The 24532-nt window shown below is 35.6% G+C and overlaps 2 pseudogenes; both read left to right on the top strand.

Moving 5' to 3' along the window:
- The first annotated feature begins 6891 nt into the window (after positions 1-6891).
- On the top strand, positions 6892-11153 carry LOC120124738 (annotated as a pseudogene).
- Positions 11154-15755: 4602 nt separating this feature from the next.
- LOC120124708 lies at positions 15756-21481 on the top strand (annotated as a pseudogene).
- The last annotated feature ends 3051 nt before the right edge of the window (positions 21482-24532 follow it).

The following is a 24532-nucleotide window of genomic DNA, read 5'->3' as shown; positions in this document are numbered from 1 at the left end:
TTTTATTGGTTGTAACGGGGCTTTGGTAAAGGTGAGGAAAAGGCTAATTAATATGGATAGAATTCATGGCAAGGAACTAACAAATAACAAGTTCAAGTCCATCAAAAACATTAAGCACAACAAGATAAAAAAACAAACTATCAAACAACAAAATTTTTCAGAATGTGTTTGATTTTTTTCTTTTTCACATTTTTGTTGTTTTGTTTTCCATTTTTTTCATGTCTTTTCCTTTTTCTTCGAATAACATCTTTTTTTTTCCTTTTTTTCTTTTTCGAACTACTATTTGTTTTTTTCTTTTTTCGATGGAGCATACAATGGTTAAATTATTCACTTGCCCTGAAAAGGGTAGAAAAGAGGGATAAAATAAAAAGGCTCAGGTTTATGAATATGGAGAAAACAAAGAAATGAGAATAGACTAAAAAGTGGTTAACTAGGGGAAAAATGCATGGGTAGGCAATTTAGTGGGGGAAAACGAAATAGTTAATCCTAAGGTGCCCAAATCATTTTTAAGCATCATGTTCATGTGTAATCTCGACAGTATTTAACATGCATGTTCTAGAATACCAATGCCAAATTCGACACACTCAATCCAACATAATGAGAGCGAAAACAATATGCTCGTAAAGGCTCAAATCTCACCAAATTGTTTCATGCATTGAGCTAATCACATTTCAACAAACAAAATCATGGAATATCACAAAAATACCAACTTGATCAAAATTCATGCTATTCGCTATCAAGAACATCCAAACCTAAACAATCATGTGTTCCCAAACAAGCATAGCATTCCACAAATATTCAACAAGATAAGGAAATTCAATGAAATTTTCGCAAATTCAATCAACACATACTAGCATAAAAAACATAAAGATAAGCAAAAGGGAAATTCAATCTACACTCTACTCCCCCTCACTTAAAGCGTTTTGCCTCAAAACGTAAAATTAAAGTGCAAGAGAAGGAATAGAGTACTCCCCGGATTTAATGACGACCACGGTTCCCTTAGAAGTGTGCTAACGTGCGCCATACGGAGTCAATGTTATCGATACCGTCAGAGGGGTATCGATACCACTATATAGTAGTATCGGTACCATTTGAGGGTATTAGTACCATTTGAGGGTATCAGTACCATATTTTGATTCTGTTTCCACGGTATCGATACCGTCAAAGGGGTATCGGTACCACACTGTTTTCACGCCATTACATGGTCCTGGGGTCTGAATTTGGCATTGTTCAGATGATAATCTCTCAATTCTTCATTGTTTAAGTTTGAAAAACATTCGGTTCCTAAAAAATAATAATAAAAATTAAATGAAACATGCTTAATCAAAATAAAAATTAAAATTAGAATTGAAAATGTAACGGAATTAAAAACAATGGTTTGCCTACCACGAAGCACTTTGTTTAACGTCGTTAGCTTGACGACCTGATTCAGACTACCGGTTCCGTGACAAACACTTCCACTTCATTCACTTTTTCCACCTAAGAAATTCCTTATGAGAAATTCAAAAATTCTCATAAAGATTTCTTCGGATATTTCCTAAATTAAAAATCTTGTCGAAAAGAATGACCGTCAAAACATCTTTTTTACCAAAAATTGATTTCATCAAATGATTCCTCGATGGTTTCGACTTAATTTTTTGGTTCCTGCAAAAGGGAAGGTAAATCTTTAGTTTTTAAAGGAGTTAAGATCAAATCTGAATCAACAACTGAAATATTTTTCAACTCCCTTATGTCGTCTTTTTTATCATCCGATTTCCTATATCAATCATCAACGAAGTTAGATTCATCATCAACAAGTTCAGTAACGCCAACAAAATTAATACTATGCATGTTATCTGGATATCTCATTGCTTTATAAACATCAAATTTTACGATCTCACTATCAAACTACATAGTAAGAATACCGCTTCGAACGTCAATTTTTGCATTTGTCGTGCTCAGAAAGGGACGACCGAGGAGGATTTCAGAACCAATGTTGCTATGATCATTTTCCATATCAATCACATAAAAATTAGCAGGGAAAATTAAGTATTCTACCTCTACTAGAACATTTTCTATGAGTCCTTTAGGATAAATAATTGATTTGTTGGCGAGCTGAAGTGTAACTCTTGTCTCCTTTAAAGGCTCGGTGGAAATTAAATTATAGACGGAGAGAGACATTACATTGATAGAGGCACTTAGATCGCACATAGCTCGCTTGATTTTAACCTCACCAATTTTACAAGGTATTGAAAACATACCTTGGTCCTTATACTTTGGTGGAAGCGGTCATTGGAAAACTGATGAGACGTTCTCACCTAAATTCACCTTCTCATTTTCGGTAAGTCGCCTTTTATTAGTGCAGAGATCTTTAAGGCATCTCGCATACCTCGGTACTTTTCGGATTACCTCAAGAAGCAAAATATTTATTTCCACTTTCCGTAATACATCCAAGATTTCTCTCTCCTCTAATTGTTTGTCTCTTTTAATGAATCTTTCAGGAAACGGAGGCGGAATGGCATAGGGAGATGGCGTAGAATTAGTTTCATATTCATCTTTATTCTTTTCTCGGGATTCTACGTCAACTGCTTCTTCTTCCATCTGGGAGTTCAAATTTTCTTCTTTCTTCTGGGATCTTGTGCTTACTTCCTTTGGGTCTGGTTGTTCAACAATTGTACCAATTCGGAGGGTGATGGCGCTAACATTCTCTTTTGAATTCAGCTCAGTTTGTGATAATAGCCTCCTTTGTGATTCTAATCTCTCAATGGTTTGAGTCAGTTGGCTCATCTGCTTGTCTATCTCTTGGAAGTGGGCTTCAGTACGAATCTGGAATTTTTCCTGGGAAAGTGCTAACCTCTCAAAAATTGACACTAATAATGTCTTCTGCGACTTTTGTGGTGGTGGAGGTGGTCTCGCTTGATAATCTTAATTCGGCCTTGAGTTTTGAGCATAACTAAAATTCAGATGATCCCTCCATCCTAGGTTGTAAGTATTGCCGTAGGGATTGTAAGCTCTTTGGGGAGGTCCTGGAAAGTTTCTGACTGTATTAACTTGAGTTGTTGCGTCATCTTGAATCAGTGGACATCCATCTGTCGGATGATCAGGTAATGCACATATTCCACATGATCTGTTTGGTCCTATCTTTCCTGCAACAAGAGAGTTGACGACTTCAATTAACTTATTTATCTTATTTTCTAAGGAAGATAAACTTATCTTATGAACCCTTCAAGGAGGTTCATTATTTGTGCATAATTGTTGGGAATTTGCAGCCATTGTGTAAATTAAGTCCCTAGACTCAGTAGGAGTCATATTCACCAAGGCTCCACCGTTGGCAGCATCTATCATCTTTATTTCTAGGGGAGTTAATCCTTCATAAAAGTATTGAAGGAGTGTTTGTTTAGTTAACCCATGTTGTGGACAACTAGAACATAACTTTTTTAAACTGCTCCCAGTAGTCGTAAAGTGACTCTCCATCAAGTTGCCTGACTCCAAGTATTCTCCTTCGTAGTTCACTTACTTTCGCTACAGGGAAAAACCTATCAAGAAAAAGATGAGTCATTTGAGCCCATGTAGTAATAGAATTAGGGAGAAGATAAAATAACCACTCCTTAGCCGAATCGGCTAAGGAAAAAGGAAAAGCTCTAAGTTTGATTTGATCCTCGGTTACTCCCTGTGGTCTCATGCTGGAACATACCATGTGAAATTCCATGAGATGTTTGTGTGGATTCTCGTTCGGCAATCCGCAGAATGTAGGGAGGAGATGAATAAGGCCGGTTTTCAATTGGTACGGAGTTTCACCTTGGGGAAAATCAATGCACAAAAGCTCTTGTTCATTGGGTGCCACGGCTAACTCCCGGATAGTAGGATCGGCCATCGGAATTGTATTAACAGATTCTCCTAAATTTGATTCTTCTTCTGGATATGATTGTTGTCTCCTTCTTTCCCGAAGCGTCTGTGCGTGAAGTCTCCTAGTTCTGGCTTCGATATCTGCGTCGTACTCCACTAATGCGCCCGGATTAGTCCTGGTCATAAATCAAAAGCAACCAAAAAATTAGTAACTTTGGCGAAGTCCCCGGCAACTGCGCCAATTTGACAACTGTCGTTTCGATGTCAAAATAAATTCCTTATTCTCAATTGATAAATGAAGAAAAATGCGTAGTAAAGAGAAGTAAGGGTCGATTCCACAGGGACTTGGAAAATTCTGAATCTCTGTCTGATTTATTTATGCCAGGCGTGATATAGTAAATGGGGGTTTTGGTAAAGAAAATATTAATAAAGGCGATTGAAGTAAAAATAAAGAAAATATTTTAAGTTGAAAAATAGATATGGTAAAAATAGCCTTAAGCTTTGCTTTGACTCAACTTCCTTTAGATCATCGAATTAGATTTTCCCTTCGGGATTCACGTCGATTACTTTGTCTACAAGGGTAATCCCCGAAACTCTATGTTGTATACCGAATACCCAAGGCAATCTTTGATTCCGGCTTCGGAAACTGATCTAATCAACATCAATTGTCGTAGATCAATTTTCGTTTAAGTTCATGGCGACCGACTCGGATTGTTGCTTCTATAATCGTCAATTCCGATATCAATTCCCTCTTAGCGAAGCTATCTCGCCAAGTGTGTTCCCAGGAAGTCGAATGTGTTTTCTATAAGATGAATCTTCCTCCCACACGTTTAATCGCAACAACAATCTAGACCAAAGTCTATCTTTGATTTTGAAAAGTAAGCGCAAAGATTGAGAGAGATATTTCGGAGATATTAAGGGCCTGTTTTAATTCTCCCGATGGAATTGAGTCATCACTTCAGCTCTCGGCTTGTGAGAAAATTAGCTAAGCATGACAAAAGTCATACTTTGTATATTAAAAACAAGCTTGAAAATAAAAGAAAAATGAAAAACTTGAAAAGTAAAATAAAAGAGAAAGCTTTAATAAAACTAGAAAGAAGAAGAGAATTGTAATCTGAGATGTGAGTTTAGGCTTACAAAAGAGGGTATTTATAGCCTCTCAAAGCCTAAGGATAAACAAAGAAATTAAAATAAAATAATCCTAAAGATAATTTTTTTCCTAAATTCAAACTCTAAATAAGTCTCCTAATGCAACTCTGCTCGTCCATCTTCCAGAAGGCGCGATGAGTAGATCTTCTAGAAATCATCGCTGACTGGACCTTCTAGAAACTGCCATGTCAAACCGTGTCATGCCCAAAGTCGTGCCCATGTCTCCAACCATGACCAAATAATAAAACAATGCAGAATGCGCCCGTTTTACCACTACTTAGTATATTAAAAACAAGCTTGAAAATAAAATAAAAATGAAAAACTTGAAAAGTAAAATAAAAGAGAAAGCTTTAATAAAACTAGAAAGAATAAGAGAATTGTAATCTGAGATGTGAGTTTAGGCTTACCCAAGAGGGTATTTATAGCCTCTCAAAGCCTAAGGATAAACAAAGAAATTAAAGTAAAATAATCCTAAAGATAAATTTTTTCCTAAATTCAAACTCTAAATAAGTCTCCTAATGCAACTCTGCCCGTCCATCTTCCAGAAGGCGCGATGAGTAGATCTTCTAGAAACCGTCGCTGACTGGACCTTTTAGAAACTGCCACGTCAAACCGTGTCATGCCCAGAGTCATGCCCATATCTCCAACCATAACCAAATAATAAAAAAATACAGAATGCACTCGTTTTACCACTAAGTCTGGAAAGTAAGACCCTACACGAAAACAAGTATAACACAACCAAATCAACAATAATAAATCCATAAGATAGAAGAAATAACGAGCAAATATTAACGATTCTGAACACTCATCAACAAGTCAAATTTAATCTTAAACTTTACTTACTAACTTCTTTTCACAATTTCACTTAATCACCGCTTATCTTAATTCCTTCCTAACTCCTTCATCTTTTGGTTTTAAAACATCTTAAGCTTTCCTGAAGCTTAAGTATTATCTAAAGAACATAAACCAAGCTTAAAATTAGGAAATAATCAACAAACATGGAACTCACATTTCCAAATGGGTTTCACGGCTGAAGGAGGAAGAAAGCTTCTGGAAACATGAGTTTTGGTTTCCCCAAACTCCACGTGGTTACTATATAACCATAAAAAGTTAATTATCTTACTTGTCAAATGACCACTTTGCTCTTACATTCTTCCTTCTTTTCTATTCAGTCCTACATATAAATATTCCACTTAAGTCCCTAAACTTTTCAATTTATTTAATTTAGTCATTAAATTCTGAAATTTTACAATTTGGTCACTAACCCGTGATTTGGGATGTTACATCTACATTGCTCTGCTATATTTGATTTTTTGTTTTCGGTCCTACTGGTTGTTACTATGTTTACTTTGTCGAGAAGCACTGTGTATTTAAAGCTCTCGATTTATCTATTTTTGTATTACAGTTCTATTTGAGACCGTTATTGAAGGTATGTATATATGTAATTCTTATGATGGACTAAGAAGATATTGAGGATGTTTATATGTAATTGTTATGATAGATGCATATCAAGATTAAGAAGATATTGAGGGCATTTCATTAGTCATTTAAATCGTAATTACCTTTAGAAAAGGTAGTGAATCTTCGGGCGATAAATGAGTTGGAAAAAGAGCTCATGGTATTAGGTGAAGACCATTGGGGATATTTGATATATGCCCCCATTTGTGCATTGCTATGATATGTTTGATTTTTTTTGATGATGTTGTTTGTTACTTTGTCTCCCATTGTTTATTTTGCTTTGTTGAGAAGATATTTTTTCTTGAAAAACTATAGGTTTAGTTATTTTTGGTTTAGCGATTAGGCCTTTGGGTTTGGGAGAATTTAAAAAAGAAAATCATTTTAACGTGCCATATTTCCCTTTTCCTTCTTCTCCACCAGCTGTTTGGCGTTTAATTTGGATTCGATTGAAGACGGGATATGGGTAAAGTGAAAGGGAAGGATAGGTTAGATATATACTATAAGTTAGCCAAAGAACACAGCTACCGTTACAGAGCATCATGGAAGTTAGTACAACTGGATGACAACTTCAAATTTCTAAAATCAGTGCATGATGTCCTCGACCTTTGTGCCACTCCCGGTGGTTGGATGCAAGTGGTTGTGCAGCATACACCCATCGACATCCTTGTACTCGGTCTTCATCTTGTTCCCATTGCTCATATACGAGGTGCCATTGCTCTCCAACAAGACATAACCAAATCCGATTGCAAGTCCAAGGTTAAACGAATCATGGAAGAGCACAGGGTTATGGCTTTTGATGTCGTTTTGCATGATGGGTCCCCTAATGTTAGTGGTGCTTGGGCTCAAGAAAAAATGAGCCAAAATACTTTGGTTATTGATTCGGTTAAGCTGGCTTCCCAGTTTTTGGCTCCTAAAGGCACCTTTGTCACCAAGGTTTTTAGGTCCCAAGATTACAGTTCCGTTCTATATTGTCTCAAGCAGGTAATAAACAAAACCATATGATATATCTCTCTGTGAAGTTTTGTTTTTTTCCTTTGACACGCGTGTTTGGTTTGATCTGCAGCTGTTTGAGGAGGTTAAAGTTTGGAAACGACATGCTAGTCGCCCAAAATCAGTTGAGACTTATGTTTTGGGGCTAAGGTGTAAAGCCCATGCAAAGATTGATCCACGTCTTCTTGATTTCAAACATCTGTTTTGGGGATCGATAGAACCATAAAAGAAGGTTTTTTAATTTCATTTTAGGTTTCAAAATCTCTTAAATGAATACTTTTGTTCTCCTATTGATTGTATCACTGCACATTATTGTTCTTTCTGCCAAATACTTGATGTAGGTGATTGATGTACTTAGGGTAACAAAATAGAAGAGACACCGTTCTGGGTAAGCTTTCCCTTTATCATACAGCAATGTTACTGCTTTGTTGATAATGATTGAACATTTTTATTGAATTGATTCCTCTGCTATCTGGTTTTAAGGTTTATGTTATGCTTTGTTTCTAAGTACATGCCAATTTCAGTTATGAAGACGGGGAGACAATCTCAAAGAAGATGTCTACTGCTGCTGATTTCATTTGGTCTGATTCTCCTCTCGAAATCCTAGGTTCAGTTACTACCATAACCTTTGGGGATCCAGCTTCATTGCCTATTAAGGATCACAATTCTACCACAGAAGAGGTGATTATCTTTTACAATATTGCTAATCATTACCTTTGTTAATACTTGTCATTACTTACTTTGTTACTGTATTGACAGGTCAAAGCTCTTTGTGATGATTTGTGAGTTCTACGAAAGCAGGATTTCAAGCATCTTTTGAAGTAAGAAACATAATCCTTTTCAGATTTTCCCTTTTGAGTTTTTAAGTCTAAACAATTTGTGGTAATATGAAAATCTGTGAAAGTTAAGCTATAATCAGTGCACTGGGTCCATGATCTTTTGAGTGGAGCTTGATTTGAATTCCTATTGTTCATCAGATGAAAATATGTTAGATTTATGTGCATGAATGTGACGTGTATTGATTACCTTGATTTAGGTGGCGGATGCAATTGAGAAAAGCTCTGTCTCCTTCAGAAAAGGCTACTCCTCCGACTCCTACCACTGCTAAAGATGATGATAAAGGGGATGAGGAGAACGAAGATGATAAATTACTCAATGAGATGGAGGAGCTCACGTATTCCATGGAGTGTAAGAAGAAAAGAGAAAAGAAGATTCTTGCAAAAAAGACGAGCAAAGGTTTATTGCCTTAATAAGAAAAATCTGATCCTGATGTTTATGTCTTAGTGCATGTTACCATGCAACAAATCATGAATGGAACGAATTTCGTGATTGTACCAATGATTATGTATCTACAATATAGTGATTAAATGATGCCTGGTAATCTTTTTGAAAGAATTACTCTTCCATCTAATCGGGGTGATAGATATTTATGGTGTTCCACTTTGTTGTAGGATGTTTCCATGCGCACTCGTTTATTTGCTGATTGTTACCTTGTTATTTTGCAGGACAAATCACGGAAGGCAACAGGAATGCAAATAGATGCCCTGGAAGATGGTTACGTTGATCATGAGTTGTTCTCTCTTTCTTCCATTAAGGTTTGTTTTACCAAGGCTGCGAACTGGATAACTCCAATAATGTTTGTAACTAGTAAAAATACAATTTATTACTGCAAGTATAAAAGATGACCAAAACTGACACTCATCACAAGGCTGCAGTTATGTCATTTGAACCAGGGGCATAGTTGATGTTTAACCTTATTGATTATTAATCTACTGTTTCTGAACTGAGACAAGTTTTATTCTTAACATCGTTTCGGTTTAATTACACTTGTTAATGGAAACAATGCTCTGGCATGCGTTACTGTGCAATACTAAACTGTTGCTTACAGTTGTGGTTCTTTGGTATTTCCTGAAAAGTTAATTAGGTTGTCTTTTAAGCTTTCTACTTTGGTAGAAACATTCTTTGATGTCAGTCAATTACTATCTTTAGGGTAAGAAAGATCTTGCGGCAGTTGATTCCACCGAGTAAGATGGTGGCAACGTTGATCTGAGGGGTAGCGAAGATGAACAAAACCCGAGAAGAAAGCACCGAGGATGAGTTATCCAGTGATATCAATTCTGATGAAGAACGCAGAAGGTTAGTATCTGCTTCTCATGACACACACACACACACATATATGATATTGATTCTGATGAAGAACTTAGAAGGTTAGTATCTGCTTCTCATGACTGATATATATATATATATACAATTTCTAACATTCTCTGTTTGTTAACCTTGTAATTTTAATGCTAGATATGAAGAAAAAATAGAAGAGATCCTTGATCACGCGTATGAAGAGTATGTGTCGAAAAAGGATGGAAGTACGAAGCAGAGGAAGCGTGCAAAAGAAGCCTATGACAAGTTAGAGGTATGAAGCTCTTAAAGTGTGTATTAGAATTTAGAACTAAAAAATATTTGATCTTTTGTAGCAACTTTAACTAATAAGTGTTAACAGTCTCCTCTTTTCTGCATCAGGTACTACTTCCCTATGCTTCTCTTTTGTTAACAGAAATCCTGTTTTCGCAGTGCTAGTATCATTCCCCTTATTTATTTATGCTTTTAATAGATAATGACGAATAGTTGTTTATAAAAGCCGAATATTGTTTATTGAATTTCCGTTCATGGCTGTTCAGGGTGGTGATGGTGATATTATTTTTTCTGATCATGATTCGGATATGGAAGAGGCTGATCCTGAAGCAAATCCTCTTATGATACCTCTAGATGACGGGGAAGGACCAACTCAGGAGGAGATTACAAACAGGTGGTTCGGTCAGGATATTTTTGCTGAAGCCGTAGAGCAAGGGGATTTAGGGAAGTACGACAGTGATGATGAAATGGAGACCGATAAACGACGGGAAAGGGCAGCTATTCCAGAGAGGTCCAAAGTAAAGAAAAAACAGGATGAAAAACTCAATATTCCGAACAAGGACGAGGAAAAGAAAGCAAACAATGCTGCTGGCCCCGAAAGCACCAAACTCCAGGCTTCCAAGGCAGAGGATGATTTTGAGATCGTCCTGGCTCCAGCTACTGATTCCAGTGATGACTCGTACTCAGATGACTCGGAAGATGATGACGTTGAGACGAAAGCTGAGGTATTAGCTTGTGCTAAGAAGATGCTCAGGAAAATGCAAAGGAATCAAATTCTCGACGATGCGTATGGTAAATATATGTTTCATGATGACGGTCTACCCAAGTGGTTCTTAGATTTGGAAAAGAGGCATTGTCAACCAATTAAGCCTGTTACAAAGGAAGAAATTGCTGCAATGCGAGCACAATTCAAAGAGATCAATGCTCGACTGGCTAAGAAAGTTGCAGAGGCAAAGGCTCGAAAGAAGCGGATTGCAATGAAAAAGCTAGACAAGGTCCGCCAGAAAGCAAACAGCATATCAGACCAAGCCAACATCTCCGAGCTGTCAAAAGGGAAGCAAATCAAACAACTTTACAAGAAGGCTACGCCCAAAAAGCCCCAGAAGGAATACGTGGTCGCGAGGAAAGGGGTTCAAGTTATGGCCGGAAAGGGGAAAGTCCTTGTTGATCGTCGGATGAAAAAGGATGCCCGGGCACGGGGAACTGGAAAACGAGGAAAAGGTGGCTCGAAGAAGGGAAAGAACAGAAGAGCGCGGAAAGGTAAAGGATCTGTCAAGGCTTCGGTGGGCAAGGGAAACAAAGGAGCGCGCATGCATGACTGAAGCAACTTAAAGTTTTGAAAGGCACAATTTTGGATGAAATTAAACAATTAATACAAATGTTAGGACTGTTTTGTTTCTTTTGTTACAGTTGATTCATTAAAATTAAGTACAATGGCCGAGTGTTGTGGAATCAAATACTTTCATAGTAGCTTAAAGAGCTCCAATACTTTATTAAATTGTACCTTACATAGATGTTCGATAGATGCTCGGTAATCAAATGAATCTCGATTATATTCGAAGTTGACTTGGGATGTGTCGCAACCGTCTTTCGGTTGGGCACCGGAATTGGGCTTCGACTTGAAAAATGTGGATTGGAGTCGCCACCGATCATTTATTTAAAACAAATGGGTTGATCGGATACCCTATTTCTTACCTGATCTGCGTCTTACCAGAAATATGTCGGGCTCGGGAGTCGGTTACGGTCAAGGAAGGATTAGCACCCTTGAACCGCCATTTATTTAAAACAAATATTTTCCATAAGCCAAGCTTCACGATCGAAATCAAAGAAAGAGGGAAAGAGGTGAGCTTGGAGGAGTCTCGTCCAATTGCTCCGAGCTGTGATGCAATCTTGAAGGATATGGTGCAAAGTTTCATTCTCGACTCGACACAAACAACAAGAGGAATCATTTCCCAGACCTCGTCAGTATCGGTTAGAGTTGGTGAGCACTCTATTTCTGATGGCGAGCCATAGAAAACTCCTAATTCGTTCCAAATTACATACTAACAAGGATTCGTAGCGGCCCAGGAAGAGGAGCATAAGGATTTATAAGGGCTTGAAACAGTGAAAATCCTCTTTGGTGAAACCGACCAATAAACAATATCCTAACCAACCGCAAAAGATGGAGCAATAATATTTCTCATATGATGAATAGATGTCGGGTCCAAGAGAGTGTTCAAAAGATCCCAATCCCAGCAACCATCTGAAGACATATCAGAAACAGTTAAGGAAACATCCATCGAAAAGTTAGTCATTGCAACGTTGAGGAGTGAGCCAATCGGGGGAACCCAATTATCAGTTCAAAAATTAATAGAGCGCCCGTCACCCACTGACCAAGCCAAATTGGTGTAGAAAGAACGCTATACGTTTGCCAAACTACGCCACGGATTAGAACAAGTGGAACGGTAGATCAAAAATGGGCATAGTTCAGTGATCTTATATTTCTCTCGCATGAGGAAGATCCAGAAAATCGAGGGGGAGAGAATGAGATCATTGCAAATTTTGAAGAGGATAGCAATGTTCTGAAAATTTTGAAGAGGATAGCAATGTTCTGAAAATTTATTCGATGAAGGCCCTGACCGCTTGTATGGAGAGGTTGACAGAGGTCTTCCCATTTAACTAGAGTGATGGGATTAGTCGAGGAGGGGAGCCCCAAATAAAGCCACAAAAATAACTGTTAATAATTATAAAAACATATTACCAAAAAATAATGATATTCACGTTTTTGTGACAAATTATATTTGTAGTTGTAAATTTTAGTTATAGTGATAGCATATATTGTAATAATTATTTTTCTCCACTTTTTTGTTTCAAAAGTTATATTGACAATTTTATAATTATAATTTATAGTTATTGTTATAGGAAAAAATTATCACATCAAATAATAAAATTCAAGTTTTTTGTAATTAATTATTTTTATACTTATATATTTTAATCATTATAAAAATTATACTATCAGAACCATTTCTCTCTATTTTTAGTGTCAAAAAAGTTATATAGTAACAAAATATATTGTAATTAATAAAATTTAAGTTTTTTTGTAATTAATTATTTTTGTATTGTATATTTTAATCATTATGAAAACTTATACTATTAGAAATATTTCTTCCTATTTTTTGGTGCAAAAATGTTATATAGTGACAAGTTTTGTAACTATATGTAATAGTTATTATTATAGAAAAAGTATCACAAATTTTTTTCATTTTTTTAAATTAATAAAAAATTTAAGTTTTTTTGTAAAAAATTATGTTTGCAGCCATATATTTAATTATAATGATAAAATATAACAATATTATAAAAAACAAAATGTTCAAAAAATTTATTTTTTCTCATAATATATATATTATATAATATATATATATATATATAATTAAATGGCATTTTCAAATAAAATATAACAACAAAAATATATTATCAAATAAAACATAATAGCATAAAATGATGACTAAATTGTACTAAAACAAAACAGTGAGCCACGATCAAAAATAGTAAAGAAACATTTAGTGACCAAATTGAAAGAGAGGAAAACAAGGGACAACATATGAAAATACGTGAGAATACAAGGGCTCGTATATTAATTAGACCAAAACTTTTAGGAGAGCACAAAAACCCTAGCCTTTCACGCGTTTTGTTTTCACTTGGCTAGTTCTCCTCTTTGTGCACCGCATCTACCTTCATATAGATTTTAAATGAAGCATAATAACGTTTAAATATTGAAGTAGTTCAGTTTTATCATTAAAATTATGAGATAAAAGAAGCATTTTGTGGAGTAAAAAAATTTAGAAGTTGTGAAATAAAATAAGAAAGAAAAACATAAAATTTGGATTCTAAAAGTATGATAATCCGACTGATTTGAAAGTTTTGGTACCAAAACTTTTTTAACGGAGGGTACTAAATGAAACAAAATAAAACTTTTAGGTATGATTTGAAACTAAATTGAAAGTTTAGATACTTAAATTGACTAAAACTAATAGTTTAGGTACTAAATCCGTAGTTTATCCTAAAATTATATATAGGCATTTTTTTCAAATTTTCTTTAAAAACCTATTGTCTCGTCTTTTCTCTTCTGACCCAAAAAGGTAATTTTTTAAACCTATTCACTCGTCTTCTTCCTCTTCTGACCCAAGCTTAACCTGAATATTGATTTCTACTTTGGGTCATAAGATTTTGATTTATATTCAATATGCATCTACATTGATCTGCTATATTGATTTTCTACTTTCGATCCTACTGGTTTACTTTGTCGAGAAGGATTGTGTATTTAAAGCTCTCGATTTATCTATTTTTCTATTACACTGCTATTTGAGACCGTTATTGAAGGTATGTTTATATGTAATTCTTATGATGGATTAAGAAGATATTGAGGGCATGTTTGTTATGATGGGTGCATGTTAAGATTAAGAAGATATTGAGGGCATTTCATTAGTCATTTAAATCGTAATTACCTTTGGAAATAGTAGCGAATCTTCGGTTGATAAATGAGTTGGAGAAAGAGCTCAAGGTATTAGGTGAAGAACATGGAGGATATTTGATTTATGCCTCTGTTTGTGCATTTCTTCTATATTTTTTTTGTTTTTCGTAGAGTGGTTACAGAACGCAGTACAAGCAGGCATGTTTGACGATTTTATAGGTAGCACCTCTGCAGAGAGCCCAGTTGCCAAACCTGGAAGTGGTTTGAAGACTGGCGGTAGCAATATGGGCGGTGGCGGAGGTAGCGGTAATGGAAACAAGAGAAAGAATAAAGGAAAGAAACAATGGTAAGCAATCATCAAGCGACTCGAAGGCATTGATGATTAGAAAGTCCCCTTGTAAGCATAAAACATGCAGATTTTGTATAGCATTTTATCTTCATCCTAACTTCAAATAAATAGATATGGAGGATTATATTCATACTGATTTAAAATGCATGGCAAGAATAGCTGACAATAGCTTATATAACAATAGGAGAGGTTTTGCTTTGAAATGAGTGGTTTCTCATCAGTGGAATTATACGTCAAATGTGCTTGGGCTTGGGCGGGTCAGGTCAATCTAGTTTTTGGTTAATTCGGGTTTTATATTTTGGGGTCATTTTGATTCGGGTCAATTTCAATTTAGAATTGTTGAGTTTAGGTCATTTGGGGTTGAGGTTCGTGTTTTCAAGGTATGATCATTACGTATTCATATCATTTCGAGTTTAGGTCAAGTTCGGAGTTGGGGTGGTTTGTTTTACGTTTGAATTAGGCCAAAATGAAATTATAATAAAACCAAAATTTTAATTCGTTATTAGTCTCTAAACTATATGTAAGTTGTTTAATTTTTTACTTTAATTTGGTTATTTTTAGGAGTTGTAATTTAATTTTTCGTGTCATTTGAGTCTTGACTAAAATTTTAAAATTTAAAAGTCTAGAGGTTAATTTTGACTAAATAAAAGTATGGGAATTAAATATAACTTTACGTATAATACAATGACCGATGTTGGAATTTCACTGTCTAATAATTCTATAGTGCAAATCTTAAACTAGGATGGTACGAGCATTAATTATATATTTAATATTTAAATATGAAAAATATAACATTCTTTGAACTTGATCAATTAAGCTTAAAATTAGAGGTTTGATCTTGTTTTAATATTAGTTTTGAGTTTAAAGTTGATTAAAAAGCTAACGTATATAAACACATTTAAAGATTATATTATAAAAATTACCAAACACAAGGACTAAAAAGTAAAGTTTATCTCATTTAACAAAATTTCACTTGTGAAAGACTTGAACTACACTTAATTGTAGGAGTATATTATTTGGGGACCTTCCCGTAATTTGAAAATAATATTGAGGGCAAAACGATGAATTTACTAAAAATACGTGAGTCAAAACGGTGAAGTGCAAAATAAATATCGGCTGCTGTCCCGAAGTGAATTCTCAGTAGCAGAACAGAAGGAAAACGAAGTCTTTCGCATCATATTCTCCGATCCTCTGGGTAAATCCTTTTCCTTTTTTTTATTTAATATTTTTGTTTATCATTGCAGTCCAGTGATTTATCATCAATCCGCTTTTCATTTATTTAAACTGTATATAACTGTTTCTGTTTGAAGGATTTGTCGATGCTTAGATCTAATACGATCCATAGGTTTCAATCATCTTGGATGTGAGAAGATTAGGTTAATTTTTCTTATTTTATTCGTAATTTGTACTAATTACTTCAAATTTTGGAATTTTTGATATATCATCTTCTTTTGAATCCAATCTCCAAAAGCTGCCGCCCTTACTTCTCTTGGGTTATTGGAATGGTAAAGTTTAGCTCTTTTTTGGTTCTCTCCAACATGCCTATGGATTTGGATTATTTAGTTTCTATTGGTTGCTTCTTGAGCAAATCTCGCTTTTTTATTGTTTCTTCGAGTTGATTCGAAAAACCTTGTTAATGTTCCTTTGGGATTCTTGGGTTTGATGTTCCTATGCTTTGTTCCAACTTCCAAGTGTTTGTCTTCTGCTTCATTAGGTAATTCACCTTGCAAGTTGCAACTTGGGAAAAAAATCAATCTTTTAGGTATGATTTTGAAACTGAATTGAAAGTTTAGATACTAAAATCGACCAAAACTAAAGTTTAGTACTAAATCCGTAGTTTATCCTAAATTATATATAGGCCATTTTTTCTAATTTTCTTTAAAAACCTATTGTTTCGTCTTTTTCTCTTCTGACCCAAACCCTAAGGTAAATTTTTTAAACCTATTCACTCGTCTTCTTCTCCTCTTCTGACCCAAGCTTAACCTGGATATTGATTTCTACTTTGGGTCATAAGATTTTGATTTATATTCAATATGCATCTACATTGCTCTGCTATATTTGATTTTCTATTTTCGGTCCTACTGGTTTACTTTGTCGAGAAGGACTGTGTATTTAAAGCTCTCGATTTATCTATTTTTCTATTACACTGCTATTTGAGACCGTTATTGAAGGTATGTTTATATGTAATTCTTATGATGGATTAAGAAGATATTGAGGGCATGTTTGTTATGATGGGTGCATGTCAAGATTAATAAGATATTGAGGGTATTTCATTAGTCATTTAAATCGTAGTTACCTTTGGAAATAGTAGTGAATCTTTGGTTGATAAATGAGTTGGAGAAAGAGCTCAATGTATTAGGTGAAGAAGACCATGGAGGATATTTGATTTCTGCCTCTGTTTGTGCATTGCTCTGTTGATTTTCTGTTTTTTGATGATTCTGTTTGTTACTCTGTCTCCCTTTGTTTATTTTGCTTTTTTGAGAAAATATATATTATTTTGAAAAGCTATAGGTTTAGTTATTTTTGGTTTAGGGATTAGGCCTTTGTGTTTGGGAGAATTAAAAAAAAAACTCATTTTAACGTTCCATATTTCCCTTTTCCTTCTTCTCCACCAGCTGTTTGGCGTTTAATTTGGATTTAATTGAAGAGGTAATATGGGTAAAGTGAAAGGGAAGCATAGATTAGATATCTACTATAAGTTAGCCAAAGAACACGGCTACCGTTCCAGAGCATCATGGAAGTTAGTACAGCTGGATGACAATTTTAGATTTCTAAAATCAGCGCATGCTGTCCTTGACCTTTGTGCTGCTCCCGGTGGTTGGATGCAAGTGGCCGTGCAACATACACCCATCGGCAGCCTTGTACTCGGTCTTGATCTTGTTCCCATTGCTCCTATACGAGGTGCCATCGCTCTCCAACAAGACATAACCAAATCCGATTGCAAGTCCAAGGTTAAACGAGTCATGGAAGAGCACAGGGTTATGGCTTTGATGTCGTTTGCATGATGGATCCCCTAATGTTGGTGGTGCTTGGGCTCAAGAAAAAATGAACCAAAATACTTTGGTTATTGATTCTGTTAAGCTGGCTACCCAGTTTTTGGCCCCTAAAGGCACCTTTGTCACCAAGGTTTTTAGGTCCCAAGATTACAGTTCCGTTCTATATTGTCTCAAGCAGGTGATAAACAAAACCATAGGATATATCTCTCTGTGAAGTTTTGTTTTTTTCCTTTGACACGCTTGTTTGGTTTGGTCTGCAGCTGTTGAGGAGGTTAAAGTTTGGAAACCACATGCTAGTCGCCCAGAATCAGCTGAGACTTATGTTTTGGGCTAAGGTATAAAGCCCCGGCAAAGATTGATCCACGCCTTCTTGATTTCAAACATCTGTTTCAGGGATCGATAGAACCACAAAGAAGGTTTTTTAATTTCATTTTAGGTTTCAAAATCTCTTAACTGACTACTTTTGTTATCCTATTGATTGTATCTGCTCATTATTGTTCTTTCTGCCACATACTTGATGTAGGTGATTGATGTACTTAGGGTAACAAAACAGAAGAGACACCGTGATGGGTAAGCTTTCCCTTTATCATACAGCAATGTTACTGCTTTGTTGATAATGATTGAACATTTTTATTGAATTGATTCCTCTGCTATCTGGTTTTAAGGTTTATGTTATGCTTTGTTTCTAAGTACATGCCAATTTCAGTTATGAAGACGGGGAGACAATCTCAAAGAAGATGTCTACTGCTGCTGATTTCATTTGGTCTGATTCTCCTCTCGAAATCCTAGGTTCAGTTACTACCATAACCTTTGGGGATCCAGCTTCATTGCCTATTAAGGATCACAGTTCTACCACAGAAGAGGTGATTATCTTTTATAGTATTGCTAATCATTACCTTCTTTAATACTTGTCATTACTTACTTTGTTGCTTTATTGACAGGTCAAAGCTCTTTGTGATGATTTGCGAGTTCTACGAAAGCAGGATTTCAAGCATCTTTTGAAGTAAGAAACATAATCCTTTTCAGATTTTCCCTTTTGAGTTTCTAGTCTAAACAATTTGTGGCAATATGAAAATATGTGAAAGTTAAGCTATAATCAGTGCACTGGGTCCTTGATCTTTTGAGAGGAGCTTGATTTGAATTCCTATTGTTCATCAGATGAAAATATGTTAGATTTATGTGCATGAATGTGATGTGTATTGATTACCTTGATTTAGGTGGCGGATGCAATTGAGAAAAGCTCTGTCTCCTTCAGAAAGGCTACTCCTCCAACGCCTACCACTGCTAAAGATGATGATAAAGGGGATGAGGAGAACGAAGATGATAAATTACTCAATGAGATGGAGGAGCTCACATATGCCATGGAGCGTAAGAAGAAAAGAGAAAAGAAGCTTCTTGCAAAAAGACGAGCAAAGGTTTATTGCCTTATTAAGAAAAATCTGATCCCTATGTTTATGTCTTAGTGCATGTTACCATGCAAATGGAACGAATTTTGTGATTGTACCAATGATTATGTATCCACAATATAGTGATTAAATGATGCCTGGTAATCTTTTTGAAAGAATTACGCTTCCATCTTTTCGGGGTGATGATATTTATGGTGTTCCACTTTGTTGTATGTTTCGATGCGCACTCGTTTATTTGCTGATTTGGTACCTTGTTATTTTGCAGGACAAATCACGGAAGGCAACAGGAATGCAAATAGATGCCCTGGAAGATGGTTACGTTGATCATGAGTTGTTCTCTCTTTCTTCCATTAAGGTTTGTTTTACCAAGGCTGCGAACTGGATAACTCCAATAATGTTTGTAACTAGTAAAAATACAATTTATTACTGCAAGTATAAAAGACCAAAACTGACACTCATCACAAGGCTGCAGTTATGTCATTTGAACCAGGGGCATAGTTGATGTTTAACCTTATTGATTATTAATATACTGTTTCTGAACTGAGACAAGTTTTATTCTTAACATCGTTTCGGTTTACTTACACTTTGTTAATGGAAACAATGCTCTGGCATGCGTTACTGTGCAATACTAAACTGTTGCTTACAGTTGTGGTTCTTTGATATTTCCTGAAAAGTTACTTAGGTTGTCTTTTAAGCTTTATACTTTGGTAGAAACATTCATTGATGTCAGTCAATTACCATCTTTAGGGTAAGAAAGATCTTGCGGCAGTTGATTCCACCGAGTATGATGGTGGCAACGTTGATCTGAGGGGTAGCGAAGATGAACAAAACCGAGAAGAAAGCACCGAGGATGAGTCATCCAGTGATATCGATTCTGATGAAGAACGCAGAAGGTTAGTATCTGCTTCTCATGACTGATATATATATATATATATATATATATATATATAATTTCTAACATTCTCTGTTTGTTAACCTTGTAATTTTAATGCTAGATATGATGAAAAAATAGAAGAGATCCTTGATCACGCGTATGAAGAGTATGTGTCGAAAAAGGATGGAAGTACGAAGCAGAGGAAGCGTGCAAAAGAAGCCTATGACAAGTTAGAGGTATGAAGCTCTTAAAGTGTGTATTAGAATTTAGAACTAAAAAATATTTGATCTTTTGTAGAAACTTTAACTAATAAGTGTTAACAGACTCCTCTTTTCTGCATCAAGTACTACTTCCCTATGCTTCTCTTTTGTTAATAGAAATCCTGTTTTCGCGGTGCTAGTGTCATTCCCTTATTTATTTATGCTTTCAATAGATAATGACGAATAGTTGTTAATAAAAGCTGAATATTGTTTATTGAATTTCCGTTCATGGCTGTTCAGGGTGGTGATGGTGATATTATTTTTTCTGATCATGTTTCGGATATGGAAGAGGCTGATCCTGAAGCAAATCCTCTTATGATACTGCTAGATGACGGTGAAGGACCAACTCAGGAGGAGATTACAGACAGGTGGTTCGGTCAGGATATTTTTGCTGAAGCCGTAGAGCAAGGGGATTTAGGGAAGTATGACAGTGATGATGAAATGGAGACCGATAAACGACAGGAAAGGGCAGCTATTCTAGAGAGGTCCAAAGTAAAGAAAAAACAGGATGAAAAACTCAATATTCCGAACAAGGCCGAGGAAAAGAAAGCAAACGATGCTGCAGGCCCCAAAAGCACCAAACTCCAGGCTTCCAATGCACAGGATGATTTTGAGATTGTCCTGGCTCCAGCTACTGATTCCAGTGATGACTCGTCCTCAGATGACTCGGAAGATGATGATGTTGAGACGAAAGCTGAGGTATTAGCTTGTGCTAAGAAGATGCTCAGGAAAATGCAAAGGGATCAAATTCTCGACGATGCGTATGGTAAATATATGTTTCATGATGATGGTCTACCCAAGTGGTTCTTAGATGAGGAAAAGAGGCATTGTCAACCAATTAAGCCTGTTACAAAGGAAGAAATTGCTGCAATACGAGCACAATTCAAAGAGATAAATGCTCGACCGGTTAAGAAAGTTGCAGAGGCAAAGGCTCGAAAGAAGCGGATTGCAATGAAAAAGCTAGACAAGGTCCGCCAGAAAGCAAACATCATATCAGACCAAGCCGACATCTCCGAGCGGTCAAAGGGGAAGCAAATCGAACAACTTTACAAGAAGGCTACGCCCAAAAAGCCCCAGAAGGAATACGTGGTCGCGAGGAAAGGGGTTCAAGTTATGGCCGGCAAGGGGAAAGTCCTTGTTGATCGTCGGATGAAAAAGGATGCCCGGGCACGGGGAACTGGAAAACCAGGAAAAGGTGGTTCAAAGAAGGGAAAGAACGGAAGAGCGTGGAAAGGTAAAGGATCTGTCAAGGCTTCAGGGGGCAAGGGAAACAAAGGAGCGCGCATGCATGACTGAAGCAACTTAAAGTTTTGAAAGGCACAATTTTGTATGAAATTAAACAATTAATACAAATGTTAGGACTGTTTTGTTTCTTTTGTTACAGTTGATTCATTAAAATTAAGTACAATGGCCGAGTGTTGTGGAATCAAATACTTTCATAGTAGCTTAAAGAGCTCCAATACTTTATTAAATTGTACCTTACATAGATGTTCGATAGATGCTCGGTAATCAAATGAATCTCGATTATATTCGAAGTTGACTTGGGATGTGTCGCAACCGTCTTTCGGTTGGGCACCGAAATTAGGTTTCGACTTGAAAAATGTGGATTGGAGTCGTCACCGATCATTTATTTAAAACAAATGGGTTGATCGGATACCCTATTTCTTACCTGATCTGCGTCTTACCAGAAATATGTCGGGCTCGGGAGTCGGTTACGGTCAAGGAAGGATTAGCACCCTTGAACCGCCCTTTCGGTACTACGTAATTTCCAGTTGTCTTAATTAAAAAAATTGTAATTTTAAATTAAAAGGTAAAATTTGATCATGAATTACTTACCTCTGATTAATTGACGAAAATACTCTTAAAAAGTCATAAGATGTGTTAGAGGAAAAAATGAATAAATGAAAAAAATGAAGAATAAAAATAAGTATAAAAAAATAAAATAAAAGGGAAAATAAATAAATAAATAAATAAATGAAATATTAAAAAATATATATATATACATATAAATGAGTAAAATAGAAAAATAATAATCATAACAATAATGATAGTAATATGAAAATATAAATAATATAAACAAATAAAAAATAAAATTAAATAAATATATAAACCAAATATAAAAGTATACATATAATGATAAAGTAAAAAAATCAAATAAAGATAATTACAATATATATATATATATAGTAATAATACGCTTATAAGTAAAATATTTTAAAAAAGGTATATATATATATAAAAATAATAAATATAGTATTAAAAAATAATCAAATGAATATAAATAAATAAAAAATATATGCATATATAATAATAATATATAGTATAAAAAAATCAATTGAAAATCATTTAGAAAAAAAACGTATATATATTTATATAATGACAATAATGTAAATAATAAATTAATAAAAATATCTATACAATAAATAAAAGGACTAATATAAAGAAAAATAAAGATTGGGGCCAAATTTGAAAGACAATTAACGTTGATATTGCGCATTAGGGGGATAAAAAATGAACACGCCTCGGGGTAGATCTAGGTTCGAAACTTCGAAACCCCACCCATTTTGGTCATCGGCGCTACCCACGTTTTGGGTTATTCGAACCAAATCTCAAGGAAAATAACGTGCACATGCGAAAGAAAGAAAAAAAATGCTACCTTTTATTTCCTTTTCGAATCGTCTACAATAACTTTGCCTTTGTATCTTCCGTGCTTTCCTCTGTATTTTGTCTGTAAATCGTGTGTTACAATAGTGAGTTACAATGGCTATTTATAGTGCTTGTGGATCCTATCTTTAGGAATTTAAATAATAATAGAACTCTATCCTATTTTTAGGAGTTTGAATCCTAGCAAAATTCTATCCTATTTTTAGGAGTTTGAATCCTAGTAGGACGAAAATGTGTGTTGACATGATGGATGCTCGGTAGTCAAATGAATCTCGACTATATTCTATGTTAACTCGAGTTAAACACTTAAGTAGGGGGATAGAGTTTCACACTAAGGTGTTTAAATGCTCAGCAACAGAAGTGAATTTCAAGTGCGATAATGGTGCATTACGCGTACCTTCGATTCTCCAAAGAATCTCCCATTCTTGTACATAAATCTTCTCGAGTTTTTTTACCGATTTTATCCTCCCACATTGCTACCAGCTGATTCATGGAGCATGCATTCCCCGGAGGTCTCAGATACAAAGTCTAGTTTTCGAGGATCGTCTATGGCACTGATGGTGCATGCTGCAACGTAGACATCCTTTACAACTTTATCCTTGACAGAATTCGCCAAAGACTTGATGGATGGTCTGCAAAAACTCTTTCTTTCTCCGGACGGGTCACTCTTGCAAAATCAGTTCTTTGTAGTCCCTCCTTCATTATGCAAGCTTGCAAATTGTCGACATCTCTCTGTAATGAGATCGAGCGAATGGTCAGGCGCTTTATTTGGGGCTCCCCCTCCTCGACTAATCCCATCCCTCTTGTTAAATGGGAAGACCTCTGTCAACATCTCCATAGTAGGCTGTAAACGAGCCGAGTAGAGCTCGAGTATTGGTGAGCTCGACTCGAACTCGAAAAGTTTAAAATTAGGCTCGACTCGGCTCGAAAACTTGCGAGCTAAAAATTATCAAGCTCAGCTCGAACTCGAAATATAATATTGAAACTCGAGTCGAACTCAAAAAAAATTCAAGAGCTCGATTGAATCTTGATTTTGAGCTCGATTCAAGCTCGAACTCGACTCAAGCTCAAACTCGAACTGGACTCAAGCTCAAACTCGAACTCGACTCAAGCTCAAACTCAAACTCGAATTTGAACCTATAAAAATCTTATATTACATTTAAAAATATATTTTTAAAAATTTATAATTATCAATAATGTATTTTTAATATATTTTTAATAATGTAATTTTAAAAAAATCTAAAATTATAATATAACATTTTTTCGAGTAGCTCGCGAGCTTTTCGAGTCAAGTATTAAATAACTCGTTTTAACTCATTAAGAATTCGAGTCGAGTTCGAGCTCGAGTCGAGTTCATTCGATTCGAGTATTGATCGAGCTTTGACCGAGTCAATCTCGAGTAGCTCGCGATATGTCTCGTCTCATTTACAGCCGTACTCCATACAGGCGGTCTGGGCCTTCGTCGAATAAATTTTCAGAACATTGCTCTCCTCTTCAAAATTTGCAATGATCTCATTCTCTTCCCCTCGGTTTTCTGGATCTTCCTCATGCGAGAGAAATAAAAGATCAATGAACAATGCCCTTTTTCGATCTACCGTTCCACTTGTTCTAATCTGTGGCGTAGTTTGACAAACGTATAGTGTTCTTTCTACACCAATTTGGCTTGGTAAGTGGGTGACGAGCGCTCTATTAATTTCTGGAC

This window comes from Hibiscus syriacus, unplaced genomic scaffold (genome assembly GCF_006381635.1).
Source record: "Hibiscus syriacus cultivar Baekdansim isolate YM2019G1 unplaced genomic scaffold, ASM638163v2 tig00110429_pilon, whole genome shotgun sequence".
Lineage (NCBI taxonomy): Eukaryota > Viridiplantae > Streptophyta > Magnoliopsida > Malvales > Malvaceae > Hibiscus > Hibiscus syriacus.
The sequence above is the reverse complement of the archived record's forward strand: the minus strand, read 5'-3'. Positions and strand labels throughout refer to the sequence as shown.